The 22,860-nt window shown below is 48.1% G+C and overlaps 1 protein-coding gene and 1 long non-coding RNA gene across 4 annotated transcripts in view; both read right to left on the bottom strand.

Moving 5' to 3' along the window:
- CHCHD7 (coiled-coil-helix-coiled-coil-helix domain containing 7) overlaps positions 1-22,860 on the bottom strand; it is a 330,766-nt gene that overhangs the window by 212,606 nt on the left and 95,300 nt on the right. The window lies entirely within an intron of this gene.
- Positions 3,856-12,052, bottom strand: LOC138497538 (uncharacterized). Its single transcript, XR_011278609.1, has 2 exons — positions 9,439-12,052; positions 3,856-6,166 (listed from the first exon to the last, which is right to left on the bottom strand). It is a non-coding gene; the product is annotated as an uncharacterized lncRNA (long non-coding RNA).

Genomic DNA, 22,860 nt, shown 5'->3' with positions numbered 1-22,860 from the left:
GGGAGTGTATGTAGGGAAGCCTGTACACAGGTTGCCGGTGCTACCGATTAAGTGGGAAGTAGTGATGTTTAGATACCTAGGGGTAGATATATACCATGACCCTAGGTTAGAACACAACATAGTCGAGGCGGTAACAAGAATGAGAACTGTATGGCATTTTGGTCTAGACTACCATGGACCATGCTGGTGCGCGCAGCCTTATTGAAGATGGTGGTGCTGCCGAGACTTCTACATTACTTCGCAAATCTCCAGTTTGAGATACCTAATAAGTTTTTCAGCAAATTGCATAGTATATGTGGGTGCTTCATATATCACAATACAAGGTGTAGAGTGGCACTGCGGAAACTCCAGAATCCATACAAGCATGGAGGAATAAAGTGGCCCAATTTTAAGGTATATTTTATAGCTAGTCAGCTGCAATGTGTGGCCAAATGGCTATCAGATGGCCAGACATCTGAGCCAAGGTTGCTACGTACTGAATGCACTCCGTACTTCTTGAACGAAGTGATATGGTTGCCCGATTCATGCACGACCAGCAAGAATCTACTGTTGCATCACCCCTCACTCGACAGGCCCTGTGTCACATCGTGCTCCCCAGGTGCAACCCTGTATTCCACACATCACTAGTGGTGCTGGAAGGGGTAGACAAACACGATAGGCGGAGTGTGAGGAAATGGTGGGAACCCATGGGGGTAGCAACGGTGGGAGACATATTAAAAGAGGAGGCCCAAAGAGTTGTAGGACTGATGGTTGACACAGGAGTCAGCGCATCACGTATTCCAGACATGGGAAGAACCTCAGGCGGAGGTGGCCAGATACTGAATGGTCCCTACAGCCAGATGAGGTTATAGTCTCACATATATATGAGATATTAATGTCTGGGTTTGGGGGAAGAATTGGGACAGACGAGACAGAAGTGGGAGGCAGAACTAAGGGAGCCAATGTCAGATGAGATGTGGAACAGATCAATGAGGTACCACAAAAAGGTGTAGAGAAATGCGCAATTACAACAGATTCAGCTGTATATTACCCACAGAGCATATTTGACCCCGAACAAAATAGCCAAGTTCAATCGAGCAAACGTTCAGACATGCCCAAAGTGTGATGAGGTGAACGCAGACCTGGTACACATGTTCTGGGCATGCACAGAGATTGGCAGATTCTGGGGAGAAGTAGCCCAAACATGGGCAAAAGCAGAGATTACCCTGGATGGGGGATCCCCCAAGGCTGGTCTGTTAGGAGGTTTACCCGATACCTATAAAAGCCAAACATGTCAGCAAAATTAAGGACTTAGCATACCTACTAGCGAAACCAATAAAACAAAAACACAAAAAATCAAGTGAGGAGTGCTGAGGACTACCATCAGGGGAGCGTTCTGGGCAGTATGAATAAAAGCCTTCAAGATTAACCTGTGCTATAGCATGGTTGCACTTTTAACACATCAAATTAAGGTATTTTTATGGTATAACTTCTGATGACCTATCATTGGCCTGCACAGTGCTTAAAACTGAGGGAGAGCATGTTAAGTGTGCCTGGATTGTTGGTTCCCGTCGGAAAATACATTTAGCCAAGATTTGACTAGAACTGATGACACTGAGCTCTAAAAGGAGCTCAACTTGTTATACAACAGGACCCGGAACATGCCACAAATAAATAAAGGTATGCCCCTGTACGCTCACACAAGAAAAACACAACCGCTAGGGAAAAAGGCCCAGCTCACTGCTTGCAAGGATAACAAGTTTTATTCATACACAAAAGAAGTGCATCAGCAAAGGACCCTGCTGTCGCGGAACTTTCTGTCCAAAATCTGCATGGACAGAAGCTTATTTGAGTGCAAGGTGACGTTCTTGCATACAATGAAAACCTGGGTGGTAGGAACCTATAAATAGGGGTTAGGACGAAATTACTCAAGTAGAAAAGTTGTACCACCAAAAGTCTGACCCCCATTTATTTGTATATTTGGGGGGGGGTAAAGTTTATTAAAATGTATAGGTTTAAGGTGGGGGGGACTCCCCCCCCCCCCCCACGAGAGAAAAAAGAAAAAAAAAACAGATTTAGTGGTCAGACTTTTCAACTCTAATTTCACGCAGATCCGTAAATAGGTGGCCCACTCCATAGGGGATGCTAGGCCATTGGTCCCAGCCTTTTTGTCCATCTCACTCCACGTGGTTGCTGCTGGGCTCGTCATCCGCAGAAAAACAGAACCAAATAAGCAATTAGAGTAGCCTTGTTTTCAAAAGTAACTATCACTATAATGGTGCACTTGGCAGACACAGATACGGACCCCAGGGGAGTGAGGAGCCAAGGTCATACTAACTCGCCTACTTAACTCATTCCTAGATGCACCACCAGCCTCCCAAAGTCTGCCACCCTCGTTTTAGGCTATAATTTCAACCCTCCCTGGCATCTTGCAGCACAAACCACGTGACCCAAATGTGAAGGCATAGCCTTGCTTTCTGATCTCTTTGATCGATCGGGGGTCTTCCAGTTTTATGGTCGGTGGTCTGGGCCTGGCTAGCACCGTGGTATGTGGGGGTCTTGGGATCAAAGCATAGGAGGGCTGCAGTTCTGCTGCAGAGGGGATGTTGGGGTTAAGGGGCCAATGAACTGATCTGTCCCACTGGTCTCCAGACTACACATCTCTTGAAGTTTAATGTACTGCACGGGGTCCTCATCCTCTCCCATAGTGTATTGTATTATAGACCAAGTCTGGGGTGTTGGGATATATTCGCCGTAGCGCATCCCACACTTGTGTCCTAAGGTTGTTGACCAGTGCCCAGTCGTGTGCATAGTCGTCCAATTTCACTGCCGGATATCCCACCTTGACCCATCTGTCCCCAGCCTGATCAACAATTGCCACTAGCAAACTTTTCATAAACCCCAAAACACAGCTAAAGGGACACCTGCTGTATGCTTCTCAAATGTGTAAATCCACTTCCCAGCCCCAGCAGTAAGGGGCGGGAGTGCTTTGATCAAGTTATTTGTATCCATTTGTGCCCTGGCACATGTGTCCTCCCCAGACCTTTGTGTAGTAACAGTGGCATCTACGTGCCCGTCCCCTTCCTTCTGTCCAACACTTCCCTTTTTCTGTGCAACTGCCACTCGGCCAAGCTCTCTAGTTGTGGCGATCTCTGGTGCCCATTGTCCCTCCCCTTCACCAATCACAGCCTCGTCTACTGCGCCCCATTCATCTTCCCTTAATTCTGTCTTATTCTCTGTCGGACCTAACCGTCCCATATCCCTGCTTCCTGCTTGTCCGCCCTCACCCTCTGTCGTCTCGACGTGCAAATCCTTTATAGCCATATTGTCCAATATAAACAAGATGTCTCCAGCCCTCCACTCATCCAGTCTGCTCTCCTTCACCCTCCCCTCAACTCTGTGATGTCCTCCGTCAGGCCAACGCTACTTGTGCCGCTTCCGTCGCCTCCTCCAACTCCCTCTGCCCTTTACAGTCTTTGGGTGAAGTAGTAATTGGGGTGGGAACATACCGTGGTGGCGGAGCTGTGGCAGGGGTAGTCACATAAATCGGGTTGGTGTATCCCATGGCTGGGCGAGCAGCTAATGGATATAATCCCTTACGCTCTGTTGAGGTTCCACCCTTTACTACGGTGGTCCCTCAATGGGTATCCCGCGCCCCTCTCTAGTCAGGGTCCTCAATCATCTTCCCAAGATCTAAGATCTCCTTTTCTGCAGCTGCTTGCCTTCATTCTTCACCGCTAAAAAAGGTGCTCATGTTTTCTAACACTCCCTTATTGTGGGAGCCCGGAGTGGGGCATCCCGTCTCATGTCTCTACTGTGAATCTAGAAGTACATCTACTATGGAAACAAATGAAGATCACACCGGACACAAAAAAATAACAAGGAACAGTTTATTATGCATAAACAGTGAAAGTCAGTTGCTCACTGAAGATAGAATTAGCAATGAGAGCCCTAGCAAATTAGCAATCCGTCCCCTCTCTGGCAATGAGAGCGCTTCAGCACATTGACAAAACACATTGCACTAATACTCTAGCATGAGCATACACCATGCACAGCCCTACCTGCTAGCCGACACATACACACTGGCCCGAGCAAGAAATCCAGTTTTATACATAGTGGCATCTGCGTGCATTACATTTAAATGCGTACAAAGCATTCTATGGCAACCTATGTAAATTCTAGGTCTACGTAAATACATAGTTCAGCATATCATAATGGTGTACTAGAACATGATGACATGACCAGTATAATATTCTAAGAAGAATAGCAAGCATATCATGTAACACTCCTGTCTCTCGCACAAGACAGTCTAACTGCATGAACAAAAACAAAAAGCAGTCAAGGCTATTTTCGCAGTCTGCCAAGAGACAGATTGTTATGAAAACATCTACACTGTGTTCGGCTGCAAACACATTTGCCTTCCGTGCTCAGCATGAGCCTATTTCATGGACAAAACCCGCAATAGCGCTTTGAAACACTGAATGTGCACCATACAAAAACAAGCTAAACATCTCTCGCATGGCTATCAGCAAATATTGATCTATGATCAAAACAAACTATATTACTAAACATAGGTCATACTAAATGGATGCATGCATTAATGAATGGATTAGCCCACGCTAATTAAACCATAGATAAATGCAGATTGACAAATGGCCCTTTTAGCATGCTCTAATCCATCTCAGGATAGTAATACTAGACTGTGTGGCAAGTAACATGACAGATGTCAGTCAAAACATGGCTAAGAAACAAGCAAATATTGTAGCGAAATACTCAGGCATACTAAGACATTCTAACATAGTGCAATAGTGATACTGGGAGAGTCATACCATTGAAAAAGCATAGTGACACTATTAGTAGTGTCCTGGTAAGACAAGGCAAACCTTTGGCAATCGACCATAATACATAGCTGGTAAGTGTGTCAGATCTATGGAAACATGTACATAGCATAGAAACTAGGAAAGCTGTACCATTGTATACATAGGCAGCATCCTAAGCTGATGTCTGCAGCACTGCAATGGTGACACACTGTTGGTGCATTTAATTCTATTAACCTGAAAACATTTTTCTAAATGATGCATAGCCATGTGTGTAAATAGCAAATAGCAGGATATACATCTCATCCTGGTGCTCATAATGCACTATCAAGCATGTGTATTTAATCAAGCCCGTCTACTCAAAAAGAAAACATAACATTGCATTGCATAGCAGGTGTAACATGTGATATGGACATGGGCATCAGTTGTCTCTGATGTTGTGCATTCTCTAGTACACAAGTTCTTCCACAGTCATTAGCACACCAATTATAACAGATGTCTCTAGCGGACCAATGGTCTGCCATGGACCTAATCCTTTCAGTGGCAAAACTGTGCATATGTTCACATCTGCGCAACCCAAACTTGGGCATAGTTTCACTGTCAATTAGGAAGCCTCACTGACATAGGCTATTGAAGTATGATCATGTGTGTCATCTCACCACAGGTCGTCCTACAATTCAAGTCTTCTGTTCCCTACCCCCCACCCCCGTAACTCCTTGAAGCATCTTTGGGTGTAATAGAGCACACAAATAGTTGGTTTCATGCTAGTGCCGCACAATTCCCACTGCTGCAGTACTTCCTAGCTCTCCCTCACTCCATTAGGTCTTTCCCCATCTATCCTTGGTACAGATGGTTGTATCGTGGCACTCTGGCATAGAGTGATCTCTGAACAATTCAGAAAATGCAGATCTCAACAGAACCTCATGTTGCTCAAAACAAGGGCCAATATATCTCTTCCCTCAATGAAAGTACCAGGGGTACGTATTCTGCACCCCAAGCCCCCCCCCCTTCTACCCATTCTCATAGGTGTAGAGGCAAAGGAAAATATTCCAAATGTCTAGCATGGATCCAAATTCTCTCTCCCTCTATGCAAACAAATTGCATAACGGACTTGTGATCAAATTTCCCATTTCCAAACACAGCAGGGAAAAACATCTCAATTTACAGGGATTTTCTCGAGGCAGACTGTCAGCTTGGGATTCAGCCAGCAGGTTCTTCCGAGTACTTCTCTTAGCAGAGCAGTTAACATACTCTCACTCTGAGGCATCAACGGCATTCCACAGAACAGCTGCACTCAGCAACATCGCTTGACACAGATGATCAGTTGTCATGCCAATCTGTATGCATAGGCCAGTCTGGATAAGATGCATCTTTAAAACAAAAAGAAAAGCGCAGTATCAGGGATTGCACATCGTAAAGCTGTTTACAAACATGGCAAAGTCATTCATCACTGCATTATACTGCATTGCATAAACACTGCCATTCACAATTCATACAAGGTTAAACCGGTTCCTGCCTGTTTGAGACAGCAATGCTAGAACCTCAGTGTCTGGCCTTTCTAATTCAATGTGTACTAGTTCAGAAATTGACAAGTGTGTCATAATTAGGGCTGATGTCAACTCTGAAGCACCTTGCCTTCACTTTCTCTGCATGATGCAACTGCTGTAGCTACAAGACATTCATGTAGCACATAACCAACCGGACCCAATGCAAAGGAAAAATATCACCATGGACCATCTAACCCATCATGTTCCTGGGCTAGCAGTGCTAAAGCACAGCCATCTTTCACATATACAAACGCAACAAATCTCTTCACATAATTCGAAATCTCCAAGATTGCAGCACAGTTCAGCGTGACAAAAGCATTCTGACAGTAAACATCCCATGGCAATGCTGATCCAACATGTATTCTCCCTGGAGCAATTCTCATACCCTCCTTCAACAAGAGGTACTCTACATAGGTGTCCTCCGGTTGACAAGACTGGTACTCAAACAAACTTTCTCTCCTGCATTTGTAAGATCCTTCAGTATACCAACGGTACCCTTCTGGCATATTTCACAATAGTCTGTTGCAACTAGTAACAATGTGCAATATTATAGCAACTCTAGACTATCAACCTGTACGCTAAGCACTCTACTATAAAGGCTAGCACTGTCAGTGTATCCTCGTGGCATTCTAGCAAAGGTCAATGCATCAATCACAAAAAGTATGCTCCTTGTGCAGAAATCATGGTCAATTTGTCCTCTACAAAAAAATTGCAAAATGGTACGGCAAAACATGGTCACCCTTTCTATAAGCTGGCAAAATAGTGCGGTTACAATTGCCATCATATATTGTCTCAATTTCACCTTTCCCCAACAAATTAGAATGCAATGCTAAGTACTGTGTTGAAGCATTTCTCTGCAAGGATACTGTCAAGTATACACCATCAGAACTGCAATGAATCACTGTACAATTCTCTCACATTCACTCCCAATAGGTTCTCTCCACAATGTGAGGTCTGCAAGTGGCATTTCTCTGTAAAGGGACCAACAGTAATGGGTACTAGCTGTGACATAGGGCATATTTCTGGTGTACATGCAAATCCTACAGAAACATTCTGTTGCCCTGACAAGGCAAAATCTGGAACCATTGTCCCGTCAATGGAACATTCTTGTGACATGGTATTTATCACAACTCAGTCTACCCTAGGTAACTTCATTTCCTGGGTGCACCGATTCTGGGACCACTTCCAGTTGTCTAACATAGTTCTCCGTTTATCCCGTGTTGCTCTCAGTCCACTAAAGGTACGGACTCATCATCTTATTTTCTAACCTTATGGGTTTTTTCTCATCACAAAAATCTTCACAACACGTGCAGGTGTTTCTAACTTCAGGAATCATCATCAGGCATCTTTAAACAAAACTTTCTCTAGCCTGGCAAATATGTGCACACATTTTTCAAAACAAACCTATTTCAAACAAAAACTTGGAGCATGCTCATCTAATTCCAAAGAGAGTCAACGTCATCTCTCATCAAACGCAACTAGGTTTCTGTGCCTGGTGATCTTCATTTAAAAAAAAAAAAAAGATGTAAACAGCATCGCAGCTTCAACACGGTTCAAACCCTCGGCGGAGAAGATCGTGCCCAACAAGTGGATCAGAAGTCCTTGGCAAGCAGGGATCCTCCGGTACTCCAGTCCCAAGCACCATCCTCGATCAACATTGGGAGGGCCCCCGTGCAGACGCCATTTGTGAATCTAGAAGTACATCTACTATGGAAACAAAAGAAGATCACACCAGACACAGAAAAATCGTAAAAAACAAGGAACAGTTTTTTATGCATAAACAGTGAAAGTCAGTTGCTCACTGACAAAGACAGCATTAGCAATGAGAGCCCTAGCAAATGAGCAATCCGACCCCCTCTTTGGCAATGAGAGAGATTTCGCACACAGACAAAGCCCTTAGCACTAACACTCTAGCATGAACATCCATCACGCACAGGCCTACTCGCTAGCCCACACGGACGCAAGAAATCCACTGTTTTATACATAGTGGCATCTGCGTGCATTACATTTACATGCGTAGAAAGCATTTGATGGCAACCTAAATACATATTTCGGCATAGCATAATCGTGTACTAACACGATGACATGTCACGTATAATATTCTAAGAAGAACAGCAAGCATATCGTGTAACATTCCTGTCTCTCGCACAAGACAGTAACTGCATGAACAAAAACAAAAGCAGTCAGGGCTATTTTCGCACAGTCTGCCAAGAAACAGATTGTTATGAAAATATCTACACTGTGTTCGGCTGCGAACACATTTACCTTCCGCGCTCAGCATATGCCCAATTCTGTGTTTCGAAGCACTATTGTGGGTTTTGTCCATCATGAATGTGCGATATATAAGACAAGCTCAACAATCTCTTGCATAGCTATCAGCAAATATCGATCTATGATCAAAACAAACTTTATTACTAAACATGGCTCATACTAAATGGATGCATGGATTAGACCAAGCTAACTATAGATAAATGATTGAAAAATATCACAAGCAGTGGGTGGTAGTGTCAATCTTGTCCATGTACAATGGCAGCCCACTGTACATTTATTCTAAAGGAGTCCCGACTCCAGTTTTAACAAAAAACACACTCATGTCTCCTAAGCTTACACTTGCGCGCATTGCAGTGGTCACTAGCAAAAAAAAACCTTCTGTCCCCTCCTCCCCAGCCAAAGTTTCCTCCCTTTTCCCTTCACACACACTTAACACACTACACTCATTCAACATACTTAAAATTGCCATGTCAACAATGATCCACTCTAACCCTTTACCAATCACAATACATTAAACCAACAAGCGAACAAAACACTACTATATCCGAGCCCACTAATTATGCGAGCTCCTACTCGTTTACCTCCGTGCCACAAAAAGAAATGGTACCATCATCTCCCCACACTCGGGAAGGCTCCCTACACACCTTTATGTTCCTTCCTTATCATTCCCCTAAAAAAAAAAAAAGTGTAATTAAAAGTGAAAAAAAATTAATTCTCCTTTATCTCACAACACATCAGGCTTTCCGTCATCCACACAATTCCGGTTTCCACATACATGTGCACACCATTCCCCTGCTTGTTATCACTTGCAAGGGCATACTCACATATGCATGTTCACCAAACTCCTCCGTCACAGGGTCCCAACAATGGCATGCACTCTCCCCAGAGCTGCTCCCCACTTCAAAGGGCAGTCTGGAATTCTGTATAAACGGCTCCTGCACACCTCTGGGACGGATGTGTCTGGGACTGGTTGCTGGAGGTGGGCGCGGCCCCTTTGGAGAAGTAGCCTGGAAGCCTCCGTCAGCGCAGGGGTTGATGGGATCACGTCGGGGTCACCAAATGAAGGCACACCCATGTAAGCCCACACCAGAAAAAGAAACAACTAAATAAATACAACCCACTAGGAAAAAAAGACCAAATCACAGCTTGCAAGGGTAACAAGTTTTATTCATACACACAAGAAGCGCATCAGCAGAGGACTTTGCTGTCGCAGAACATTCTGCCCAAAATCTGCATAGACAGAACCTTATGAGAGGACAAGTCGTCATCAATGACGTCATTACACAGCGAGAACCCATGTGGCTGGTTGGTAGGACCCTATACATAGGCGTCCCACTCCATAGGGGAAGCTACGCCATTGGTCCCAGCCTTTTTTTCCATCTCTGTGCACGTGGGTGCTGCTGCGCTCGTCATCCGCATACAAACAGAACCTAATAAAGCAATTAGTTACTTTTGAAAACAAGGCTACTCCATCACTATAACAGTGCACCTGGCAGACACACGGGTCCAGGGGAGGGGGGGTAGCCGAGGTCATACTAACTTGCATATTTCACTAATTCCCAGACGCACCAGCAACCATTCCATCCCTCCCTGGCACCTTTCAGCACAAATCACGTGACCCAAATGTCAAGGCAAGGTAGCCATGCTTTCTGATCTCTTTGATCGACCAGGGGTTTTACAGTTTTACGGTCGGTGGTCTGGGCCTGGCTGGCACTGTGGTATGTGTTGGTCTTGGGATCAAAGCATAGGAGGGCTCTAGTTCTCATGCAAAGGGGGTGTTGGGGTTGAGGGACCATACCATCTGTATCTATCGTGGGATGGTAACTGCAAAGAGGCGCTGTGCCCCATTCTCGCGGGCCTTGCAGAGCACATTCCTCCTGGGGCGCAAAGAACTGCAGACCATGAAAAGCTTGAATCTGAGCCTCAAGCTCACTCGTGGTGTGGATTATGTCTGGGTCAATAATACAAGTCTAATGCGAACATGTTTGGTGCTTTCACAGCGCTTGGGCCTACGTTCCAAAATGGCTGCCAATAACCAAGATGGGTTTACACTTGCCTCTAGTATGTAGCTTCTAATACATGCACTACACAATTGTGCACCCCACCCTCCCCCCTCCCCTGCTCTCTCGAAGTGCAGTTTATTATTCGTTTCTCATTCGGAATCGCCTGGGGGAGGGGGGGGGGGGTTTCTGTACCTTCCCCTATTGTAAGCTATTACATTTTCTATGTTTAATGCCATTTTAAGTGTTTAAAAAAACCTGTATGGATCAGTTGAGTCGGTCCCACTTAAAACCATTCTCATTACAAATGTCTTTAGGTACATATAACAGTCTTTAGGTACATGACATGAACATGGTGTTTTTGTATCGTATCGCTTTCCAGTGCTAAAGACGTTGGAACTCATTTCGAATTTGACGGTGCAGTAAAAACGTGGAGGTAATTCTGTTACTGCCAGTTTTTTTTAGCTGCAACGGTATGACCTCCCTTTTCCCCACAACGCCAAATTACATGTTTTGGCGGAATTACAGAGTCCTAATTCTGCCGATTATTTTAGGAAAAGTAGAGGATTTACCTACAGCATCATGGTGGCGGTAAATCCTCCACTTTTCCGCCCAAAAAATGGTGAAATGACCACTCCGCCAAGAATTCCACAATTAACTGTGAAACACTACCACTGAACGACACCATTGTTTTAGTGAAAGCTCAGAGGACAGACAAACCTGCCTACCATCTTGATGATGGTTGGGGCTGCAAGAAGTGTACTTTGATGAGGAGGTTTATGTTTAGCAACTCAACTCCAGGAATGTCAGTAACATGAAGAAGGTATTCTGGGGCATTCAATAAAGCCTGGTAACTTCAGAGTTGCCCATTAACTCTGTACTCCTTGTTGCACACCATTTTCTCTGACCTATGCACACAGAAGCAACTTTTACATTTGAGCTTATTTAACGCCAACCTAGCTAGGGACAACAATGCCAACTACAAGAGATATTTTTGCTCTTAAAGAACAATGTATCTGCTAAAAACAAGCATTGCTGTGGAACAGTCCCCGCCTGTAGAGCCCACAACCATGACCTCAGCATTCCAAGAGTCGCATCCCAGCACCCTCAAATGGTGCTGCCAATAATTCTGGGTCTGCCGCCCACTGCATTCAGTTAAAAATCATCCAAGTAGCCTCATCTTCTCATCTTAACCATGCCCAGCTGATCTGTTGCCCCTCTCACAATACCCTTCATGGCCAGCCTCATGAAGCCTATCCCTTTGACATCACCAGTAGTAGCTTCAACCACAGCGCCTCAAACAAGTTACTTACCTGTACCTATTGTTCTCCAGCATGGGTATAGGATGGATTCACATGCTCATGAATATTCCCCGTCAGGCTGGGAATCCTCAGTAAATGAAAAAAACTGTTTCACTTAAAAACTGTATTTGTGCTTTAAACCAATCGCTGTCCTCTGGGTCATACTGCCCCAATTCAATGACAGTTCTCTCCCTAAGCCCCTCCTCTGGCAGCCACCTTCATATTTGGTAAGCACGTAAAGTGGTATTATGACCAAGAAGAGACGCAGAGGGGACAGAAGACAGGTTCGCAAGTGAATTATGCAAGACCCATGGTGGAGAACAATAGTTACAGGTAAGTAACTTATTCCTTCTCCAGCATGGGGTCTGCCATGGATTCACATGCTCATGAATAACAAATGCACAGCAGTACAACATTAAACAGCCACGAGAGGTGGCAAGGATCAACAGAAGCAATTAACTCTTACCGCTGGAACAGATTCACCTCAAGCAAACAGGTTGCGGAGCACTGCTTGTCCGACTCTGGACTCCTCCCTGGAATCCCCGTCGACGCAGTAGAGGTTTGTGATGGTGTGACTGGACCTCCACGTAGCAGCCCTTCAGATCTCCAGCAGGGGCACACCAGACAGGAATGCCGTCGTCGCAGCAATCGCTCTGGTGAAGTGGGCTCTTGGACAGCCAGGCAGCGGTCAGTTCAACAACCAATTACTGTGCATGATGCAGCCGGAGAGCCACCTTGAGAGGGAAGCCTTGGACAAGGTCTTCCCATGGTTCACAGGACCAAAGTTCATGAACAGTTGTGAAGTCTTCCGAAAACTTTGTGCATGTCACATAGAAATTGAGGACACAAGCAACGTCCACCGAGTTCAAAGCCCTTTCAGCTGGTGACGAAGGCTTTGGGAAAAGAACAGGCAACACCAAAGGCCCGTTGAGGTGGAATTCCGATAGAACCTTCGGCATAAAAGAGGGGTGCGTCGTAGAACCACTCTTGAATCGTGGAAAGTCAGGTGTGGTTGCGTGCAAGATAGGGCTTGGATCTCACCTACCCTATTGGCAGAGGTGATGGCCACCAGGAAAGCAGCCTCCCACAAGAGAAACTAGAGGGGCCTGATGCATAGGCTCGAAGGAGGCCCACATGAGCCTTGTCAGAATCACATTGAGTTCCCATGCCGGGGCATGAGCCTTCACTGGCGGGAAAGATCGAAAAAGTCCTTTGAGGAACTGCTTGACGAGATGGTGAGACCAAAGTGAAGAACTTCTTGGAGATCTGGTGTAGCGGGAGATAGCCGCCAGATGCACCTTGATAGAGGCGTGCGCCAGTCCGGCCTTGGATAGAGAGTATGGAAGAACTTGCAGGCCATGACCCACAGGAGGGGTACTCTACTGCGACCGGCACCACGCAGCGAAATGATTCCACTTGGGACCGTAGCACTTCAAAGTCGATGATGCCCTGGCGAGGACCTCCCTGCAGTCCGAAGGCAACTCATACCCACCAAACACTAGGGCTGCAGCAGCCAAGCCCTCAGGTTCAGTGATCCTGGGTCGTGATGAAGGATTGCGCCCCTTTCTCTGGTGAGAAAATCCGGAACCACTGGCAGCTTGACCGCAGGCGACGCTGGCAGACTGGGAAGGTTCGGATACCAAATCTGCCTCAGCCACGCCGGGGCGATGAGTATCATCTTGTACGGACACCATCCAAGTGTGTTGATGACTCATAGCAGGAGAGGGATTGTGGGAACGTGTACAGGAACAGCCCTTCCCACAGGAAAGAGAACGTGTTTCCCAGGCTCCTCGGTTGGTGGAAACTGCTGGCAAACATCTGGCACTGGAGTTTGCCGCTGTCGCAAAACAGATCTGTGGCCTGCCCCACTCTGCGAACAGGCGGTCAGCCTGATCCTGACGAAGCTCCCACTCATGGCAGGAGACCAGTTCCCAGCTGAGTGAGTCTGCAATGGTGTTCTTGACTCCCGCCAGGTGAAGAGAAACCTCCTCGGTCTGATATCCTATTGCCACAAGTCCTACGCTTCCTTGAAGAGCACCGTGGATCGAATGCCCCCGGCTCCCTGATTTAAAACATGGTGGTGGTGTTTGTGAAGATCCTCACCGCCTTGCCTTTCAGAGATGGGAGGAACGACTTGAGGGCCCAGAACACTGTCCGTAGCTCCAGGATGTTGATATGAAGATCCTTCTCCTCTGGCAACCACAGGCCACCGCTGTGCGCTCCCCATCCCTCTAGGGAGACGTCTGTAGTGACAGTCTCCTGGTATGGCAGGCTCTGTAATCCCGTGCCTTGGGCGATGTTGGAGCGAATGCGCCATACTATTGCCCACCAGAACTCATTGTTGAGCGGTTTCTTGTCAGTGAAGCTTACGGACACCTGTATCTAGCAGGCGTCCAGGAATTCCTGGAGGGTTTGCAGCTGCAACCTGCAGAGCCAGATGAAGTAGATGCAGGGCGACATCATGCCCAGCAACGACTTGATGGGCCGCACCGTGGCAGTCTTCGACGTGGACAGCTGCTGCACAATCCCCAGAATGGCTGTATCCTCTGCTCCGAGGGAGACGCCAGGCAAGACATTGTGCAGAGTATGGTACCTAGGAACAGCGCATTCCGTGGTGTTAAACAGGACCTTGGATAGTCGACAGATAATCCCAGATCAGTTAGTAGCCAGGCGGTCGCATAGCCATAGACAGCCTTTCTCGATTTCCCTTTGTGCTTCAGCTTATGGGTATACGTGTATGCCCTGTAGGCATAGATGGGCCACCACTGGTGCCAAGCATTTCGTGAACACGCTGGGGGCCTTCACGCCGAAAGGGAGGGACTTTAACTGGTGGTGCTATCCCTGCACCATGAAACGTAGAAACTTTCGATGTTTCTTGTGAATGGGGATGTGGAAGTAGACGTCCTCCAGGTCCAGCAACGTCAAGAAGTCTCCTCTTCCCAGTTGGCTGAGCACATGTTGCAAAGTGACCTTCCTGAATTTCTGGGACTGGAGGTATTTGTTCAGAGGTTATAGGTCTAGAATGGGCTGCCAGCCCCTGGTGGTCTTTCTGACCAAAAAGTATCTGAAATACATTTCGGAGCCCTGGATTCGCTGGGGAACCAGCTCTATCATCCATTTTCGCAGCATGGCCCGTATCTCTTTCAGGAGCCGCGGTATGTGCTGCTCCTGATGGACAAACGGAGGGATCCGCGGACACCTGCGTTGAAACTCCAGTGTATGTCCTTGGGTGAGAGCATCCAGCACCCATCTGTTGGTGGTGATCTTTCTCCACTCGCTGACAAACCTTGTCAGCCCGCCTCCCAGCGGGGTGCACGAGTCGGGCCAGACATCCCAGCCGGTTCAGACTTGCTTCGGCGCCGGCATCCTGCCCTGTGGGTGACAGCGACGCTGTCCTCCGCTACCGTATGCCTGGGAACGGATTCTGGAAGCTTCCCCAGTGGTGGATCGGGAAGGCTGACGGTATGACGTGAAGAAACCTTTCGAAGACCTGATCGTCTTTCCCCTGGAGAAGTGAAAAGAAGAGCGGTGCTGCAGGAGGTTGCCCAGGGAACGGCCCTGCTCGGTATCCGCTTTGATGGCTTGGAGGGACTCATTGACGACCTTCCCAAATAGGTTATCTCCATCGAAGGGCATGTCCAGCTTCTTCGCTTGGACCTCCTGACGGAAATTCATGGCCTTCATCCAGCCTCAGGGAAGAAGGCAGACACTGTTGCCATTTGCCAAAACCCTGTGTCAGCGAAGTCCAATGCCACTGTGATGGCGTGATCAGACACTACCTCCCCTTCCTGGAAGAGAGTGAATGCCTCCATCTTCTTATCATCGGGAGGAACTCCAGAATAGGCCCCAGCTTGTACCACAACTCCCTGTCGTACTTGGCAAGGATCGCAAGTGTATTGGCCGCCTTGACAGTGGCTGCCATGGTGTGAATCAACTTCCTTCCCATGGCATCCATCCTCTTACCCCTGCAATCTGGAGGGACCGAAGAGGACGAGGACGGGTTGGCCGACCGTTTCCTCCCGACCACCAATACCACAGAATACGGCGATGGTTGCGACCTCAGGCACGTGGGTGCGGAGTCCGGTACCCGATACTTTTCCAGCCTATCCAGTTTGGTTTAAGCCATGCAAGGGTTTGTCATGAAGGCCAGGCCTTCTTCCCAAACGTCGTCCAGAAGGGGTACCGCCATGACCGCCTTTCTCTTGCCTTGGCCTCTGGTACAAAAAGCCCTCCTTAGTTTCCTCAGGCACTAGCTGGAATAGCTAAGAGGCTGTTGAGATTATGGCGTGGAACGATCCAACTTCATCCACATAAGGTGTCTCCACCGGAGCATACAAATGCGGGGATTCGGCGTCCACTGAAACGATATCCTAGTCCTCATCCGGCGTTGTGGCCGTATCTGTCCCCCTGTCTGGGTCTGCTGGGGGAGAATGGACCCAACGAGGTGGCAGAGGAGAATGGAACGGGGATGTCGGCTGACGCTTCCTCTTTGTTGGAGGCTGATCAGGGACCTGGGGTACCACAGGCACTGGAGCCGGAGGCATCTTCAATTGGATCTCTGACACCAAGGTGTGTAGTCTCGACAGAATATCCTAGAAAATGTCCCTTGACTGAGATGGCAGGACAGGAAAATGAGGGCCTCCTCCTGCTCCTCTTCCTCTTCCTCCTCCCATAAGGACTCCTAGTCTTCGTCGTCCATGGACGAGACCTCCATGGCTTGGGCCACAGCCTGGGAGGACTGTTTCGGGGCCTCCTTGCTCCCTCCTGAGGGTTTTGAACTGGGGCCTGAACCGGTCCCTCCCCCTCCCCCCCTTTCTGGCGTTCCAGCAGACTTTGCCAAAGTCACTGCGGCGGTGAAGTTTAGCCAAGTAGAAGACTTCCTTTCGAGGACGAGCTCGATTGCCAGCTGGCAATGGAGGTGGATGGTGAGGTCGATCGTGCCCTTTCCACCTTGGGATCCGCTTCCGCAGCGAACCCGGTGGACTCGGACTTGTGGTTCTTGGCCTCATCTTGGGCCGCCACGGAGGAGGTGCTCTCGCAGGACCTAGAAGACCGCTCCTCAGACCGGCCGGTCCTGGGTGAGGCATGACCTTGCTTGCCACACTTGCAAGAGGCCTTGGCGGTGAGCCACAACGCCAGTCTACTGTGCCTGTCCCTTGTCATCTTCTTGGAGAACCCGAGGCAAATTCCGTACTCGCCTCCTTGTGGTCCGGGTGCAGGCTGTAGGGGCATTGCAGGTGCTAGTCATCCACAAACATATTCCAAAGCCCGCATTTGGTTCAGGGCTTGAAGAGGGACCTTCCCTCCTTCTCCTCTGTCGTGGTCGGAGGGCGCAAAGTAGGCCCGATGGCCTTCTAGAATCTTCGAAGATCTTCAGCTTGAGGGGCGCTCAAATTTACGTACAACGAATCCCTGCTGTCGGCAGATGGAGAAGAGAGCACATGGTCTCCTTAGAAACTAAAATAGAACTTTTTTTTCGTCGAAAACCACGAAGAAACGTACAAATAGCTTGGAGAGGAAACGAGGACTCTCAACACTGAAGTGTGCGGTAAAAATCTGAAGATGGCTGCCAGAGTAGTGGCTTAGGAGGACTGTCATTGGATGGGGGCAGTATGACCCAGAGGACAGTGATTGGTTTAAAGGAGAAGGGAATAGTTTCTTACCTGCAACTCCATTTCTCCAGCGTTGGTATCTTTCATGGATTCACATGCTTAGAATATTCCCCGTCAGGCTGGGAAGAGTTCCCAGCCTGACGACGGGGAGTATTCTAAGCATGTGAATCCATGAAAAATCCAATGCTGGAGAAATACACTTCTTAAGTGAAATAATTTCTTTTATTGAGTATTCAGTCTGACGATGGGGAATATTCATGAGCATGTGAATCCATGCCAGACCCCATGCGGGAGGACCCGCTTACTGATATCGGCACCCACATATCCACCATACCCTCTTGCAACCCCTTGCAACAGCTTCTCCCCATCGTATCACAGATCCCTCGCTCCTGCCCCCTGGTTCTATGAACCAAGGGCACTGCCGCCCCATTGCTTGGCTAAGCATTGCACACCTCTAGCCTGGAGGATGAGGACATCAATAGATTCTGCTGATATTCTTCAGGCAAAGATATGGCACGGACACAGATTGTCTCGTTTGAACAGCATCAAGAATAGTGTGAAAAAAATTCAACTTTGATGGGTTGACCAACAAGGCATCCCTCCCCATTAATCTTGTGCACAGATGCCTCATGATGCCAGACATCTACTCCAGTAAGGACTAGATAAACAATGTTTTGTGGATACTCGGTTGACGTCCCTGGCAGCCTTTGAGTCACCACTCACCTGCTTCTCCAAACTCCCTACGTTGGTCAGGCAAGTGTCTTTCACATCCACTTTAGGACAAAACACAACTGTCTCCAGATCCACCAGAGATATTTCTCCCAATCATGAGGAACGTCAACATGTTTCTTCATGTATGCCTTTATTTATATTCATGAACAAGAATCTACAAATAACGAAGACAAAAAGAAAACTTCATTACTGAAGATTGATAAACTGTGGTGGGGTAGACTTGCTGAGAAAGGGGTTCTCTGAAAATTTGGCATTGACTACAAGCCAGCATGGGTCTCAGGTTGCCACCTCTAAGCATACTGATTGCACAGTTATGGAGTTCGGTAGGAAAGTGTGCCCCTGATCTCCTCTTTCACCCATTTGCTCATGTGTTCAGCATGGGCCCTGCTCCTGACCAGTCTACTCTTACACTGGCCGTGCTCTCCGCCGGTGTGGTTGTGACATCTCATTAGTCTTTATAGTCTCCCCTATATAAAGATGCCCCCCCCCCCCCCCCCAACCTCTTCCTGTCTTTTCTACGCGGGTCCGACTCAGTCTCCTCACTGAGGGGCACAGGTTCTCAATGCTTTCAACTCCTTTCTGCATCTCAATCTTGCTCATCTCTTAATCCCCAACTTCTGTCCAACCGTCAATCATTTCAACCTCACAAACCGTGTGTCCTCTTCTAAGAATTTGAATCTCCCCATCACAAATAGTGTCCCCTTCTCTAGAATATCCAGTATTATTTCCCTTGCAACTCTCCGTCCTGGTCTCTTCCTTGGTTCCTTCTTCAGTAATGTCCTTTCCTCTTTCAATACTTGAATTGTCCTTGTTGCAGATGGTGGTCTTCCCTCAAGTCTCCCCGCTCTCCCATACTTCTTGATTATGGTAGCTTCTGCTGACTTATCTTTCAAAAAACATCTCTGCCCCAGCTGTTGCCTCCTGCTATCCTTCATATCACACTATTTCCGTTTAACTGTTAATATTGTCTCCTTCCCTTTTTACGGTCTGTTCCTCTTCCCAGATGATATCCCTCACCTCTCTCTCACACAGTTGTATCCTTCCGTCTCTGTTGTCAAATATGTTTTCGGTTCCTGACTCGCTCTCCACCTTGAGATGTAACTTGGCTTCTTCTTTCTTAGTCAAACCAATTATTCTACACTTGTGCTTCTCCCTCATCACCCATCACAGAACTTGTCTATAAATATTACAATTCTGTATCTTGTTTCCCTAAAAAAAAAAAAACCTCCAAAATATTTCCCTGTCCTGTCTTTAACTTCCCTTTTCCTACTAGTTCAATAAGGTTATTACACATACCTGTTCCAACTGATGCAAAACCGTTTGCCTGCCTGTGCTGTTTCTTTGCTGTGTAATAACATGCAAGTACCCGTTAACCGGTCCATGTTGATTGTTAATGCTGGGAAATGTGGTCTTAAGAAATTGTAGAGGAGCAGTCACATGCCTCTATAGGAAGTCCCACCCCTCTGCTACCTGTATGTTGGAAACCAGAAGTCGTGCCATGTTTGATAACACTATCCTTTCTAACGAATAGAACGGAAACAATATGGATGAAACCTTACAAATCAAGGCCTCAAGAATAATCATGCGGCGTCCCACAAGGATCATCCTTCTTGCCACTTCTATACAACATCTACCTGTCACAGCTTATTAACATCATCGAAAGACATGGCCTCATCTGCTACAACTACGCTGACACACAAATAATCATCCTTGAACATTAAAAAAAAAGGGCATTTTCCACTGGAAGTTGATGTTTTGTACTATTGATTCTAGATGTGTGAAGTGATACATTTTGTTTTTAGATCTGTGGCCGTTTCACACAATGCCAGTTGCTATAAGGCATTTTTTTATGTCTGATAAAGGTTCTGTGCATTGTATGTTACATCGACTAATATGTTCTCTATGGATCAATAGAGGACACTGTGTAAAGTGGATCCTATCGCTTCTAATAACTCATTGGATTTGACAGATGAAAAATTCAAGAGTTGCCTCTATAATCTAGGCTCTGATTTATATATACATTGTTTACTGATGTTCTAAATGCTATGTCCTTTAAATGTGAAATTTCTACTTACCTTTTAATATCAAGTGTCTAAATACAACCGGTACTCCAGTACCCAAAAATCCAGTTGAGCTATTTACCTTTATATCGGGATTTCTTTCCCTGAGGAGTGCATTTGGGCTTGCTCTGTAGCAATACACAGCTCTGGTTCTGCCCAACCGCCATGTAGGACAGACATTCTCGGCTGGCTCCGCTAGATGTGACCATCGATATGCTGTGATAGGGTTATAGGCGGTTGCAAAACCTAACGGGCTGCTGCATCCGTCAGTGAAGCCGTTGTGCGACTTCAGCCCGAGTCTGGTGACCAACGTACCTCATCTCGACCGGGTGCGCCGTGGTACGAAGAGCCAGCGTACTGCGAGAAAATGGAGCATGCCGCATAGGCAGCTGCACCCACCTGCCTGCCTGCCGGCCCCGTCGCCCAGCAGACCCCGAAGGTCAGAGGCACGGCAGCAAAGCTGCGGGCGGGGCCCTGTGTGCTGATCGGCGAAGGGAGACCGCATTGAATGGGCCGAGAAGACTGAAGCGGCCCGGGACGCCGGCCAATTCCCAGCGGCCCGGCGCCCCCGCACCCTCATATGAAGACCGCCCCCAAGCAGCAGGTGGTCGTGTCAGGGGGTGGTGGCGCTGCGCCCGGAAGACGCGAGCTCACCCGGAGTGGAGGCGCTGAGGCCGGGCACGTGGTCCACCCTGGGAGAAGCAAGGGCGCAGAGTGAAAAAGAGCCCCGCACACTGCGCGACTGAAGGCACCAGGTGGAGAACCGATCCTGGAGAGCCGTAACTGAAGCCGCAGACAGGAGTGCCACGCAAGGCGATGAGCTGGCGCGGGGGGGGGCGAACCAGGCAGAGCTTCACGCTCTTGAGCGCCGGGGGCCGGGCTGCCTTCCCCCCCAGTTGTCCCAGCCCCCATATTGGTGAGGAACGCCTCGGCGCCAGTTGGTGAAAAGCCCACGGCGAAGCGCTCATAGCGCAGAATCCCCTAGGAGGCGGCCGCCCAGAACGCAGTGTGTGGGCGAGAGCACAATTTCAACCCACAACTGCTTAAGTAGGGCACAGCCCGCCCCACACCCCGGGGTGAGCAGGGCAACCAGGCAAATGGGGCCCCGCGCACTGGAGAGGACTGGGGCTCCCTCAATATTCTGGCGAGAGCAGCAGGCCCCAACACGTAGGGAAGGGCAAGCCTTGGCAGAGCAGCTGCCTGCGCCATAAGAACCCGGCTACCCAGCATACGCTAAAGGAAAACTGAACTCACTGTACCAGTGGAGCCTGGCAGCCTGAGCGGCCACTGCAGGTCCACGAAACCGCTCCACTTCACCCCTGTACGAATGTATTAAGCTACTTCAAGTACCCAGGACCCTGAGGGCTCCTCCACTCGGCGCTCGCAAAAACCACCAACTATTATGCAGTCGATGGGCCGCGCACCGCCATGGGGGCACGCTTCACCGCCACTAAGAACTGAAGAACCCCTTGACACGTGGTGAAATGTCAAAGGGGGCGAGGGCCAAACAGAAGCAGACCACTATGGAGACTTAATCAGCCGGAGGATCCACGAAGCCCGACACCTGCCCCAGGGGCGGCACAACAACGCTCCCGGAGCCTCCTGCAAAGACGGCAGAACCAGGCAACTCACAGATCCTGGAAGTCATACAAGTGCTCCAAATGACGATGGAGAGCAAAATAGATGCAGTGGCCATAGACTTGGGTCTACTCCGACAGGACGTTCGCAACATTGCTGGCAGGACTGAAGTGCTCGAAACCCAGGTTTGGGAAAACACAGACCAAAGCGCAACTCCTAAAGGATATTGATGAGCTGGCACAAAGAGTCAAACACCTGGAAGAAAGAGCTGAAGAACGAGCAAAAGATGACCCCCTTCAAGTGGGCTAGAGGATACTGAAATATCTGTGAATCTTGCTCACTCCTTCCTGCAGTGATCTATATCAAGCTAACTATCGCACATTTTTTAGAAGCTATTAGGATAGACCTAAAATCGTGGGGAATGTGGGCAATCTCATGGTTTGGAAGGGTACCCGTAAATTAAAATGAACATTCTGCCTCGCCTAATGTACCACTTTCAGGCTCTCCCAATTACTATCCCGTCCAGGATGCTGGTGAGGATGCAACAGGATATCATGGACTATATCTGGAAAATGGCAAGGCTAGGATTGCTAGGAATACTCTATACAGCCCTAGGGAGGAGGGCGGTATGGCGCTGCTGAATATTAGGTGATATTATAGAACAGCCAAGGGGTGGTACATTATTGAGGAGGTCTCTGGCAAACCCCTCCGATATAGTCCATGGCTGGAGAAGCAAGAAAGGCCGCCGACCATATACAAGCTGCCAGTGAATAGGGTTACCATGAAATCTTCAGATTCAGTGGTGCGGGATTCGGGTCTCTCGTCCTTTCCCTCCCCTTTCACTCCGATTCACTTTAACCACAATTTTCAGCTGGCATATGATGGAATCACCTTTGCTGAATGGAGAAGTGACACAAAAGGGCGTATTACCCGTTTGTATTCGAGCCTCAGCAAGGCGAGGGA

Source organism: Ambystoma mexicanum, chromosome 5q (genome assembly GCF_040938575.1).
Source record: "Ambystoma mexicanum isolate Mex_15411 chromosome 5q, UKY_AmexF1_1, whole genome shotgun sequence".
In the NCBI taxonomy this organism is placed as follows: Eukaryota; Metazoa; Chordata; class Amphibia; order Caudata; family Ambystomatidae; genus Ambystoma; species Ambystoma mexicanum.
This window is presented reverse-complemented; position numbering and strand designations above follow the sequence as displayed.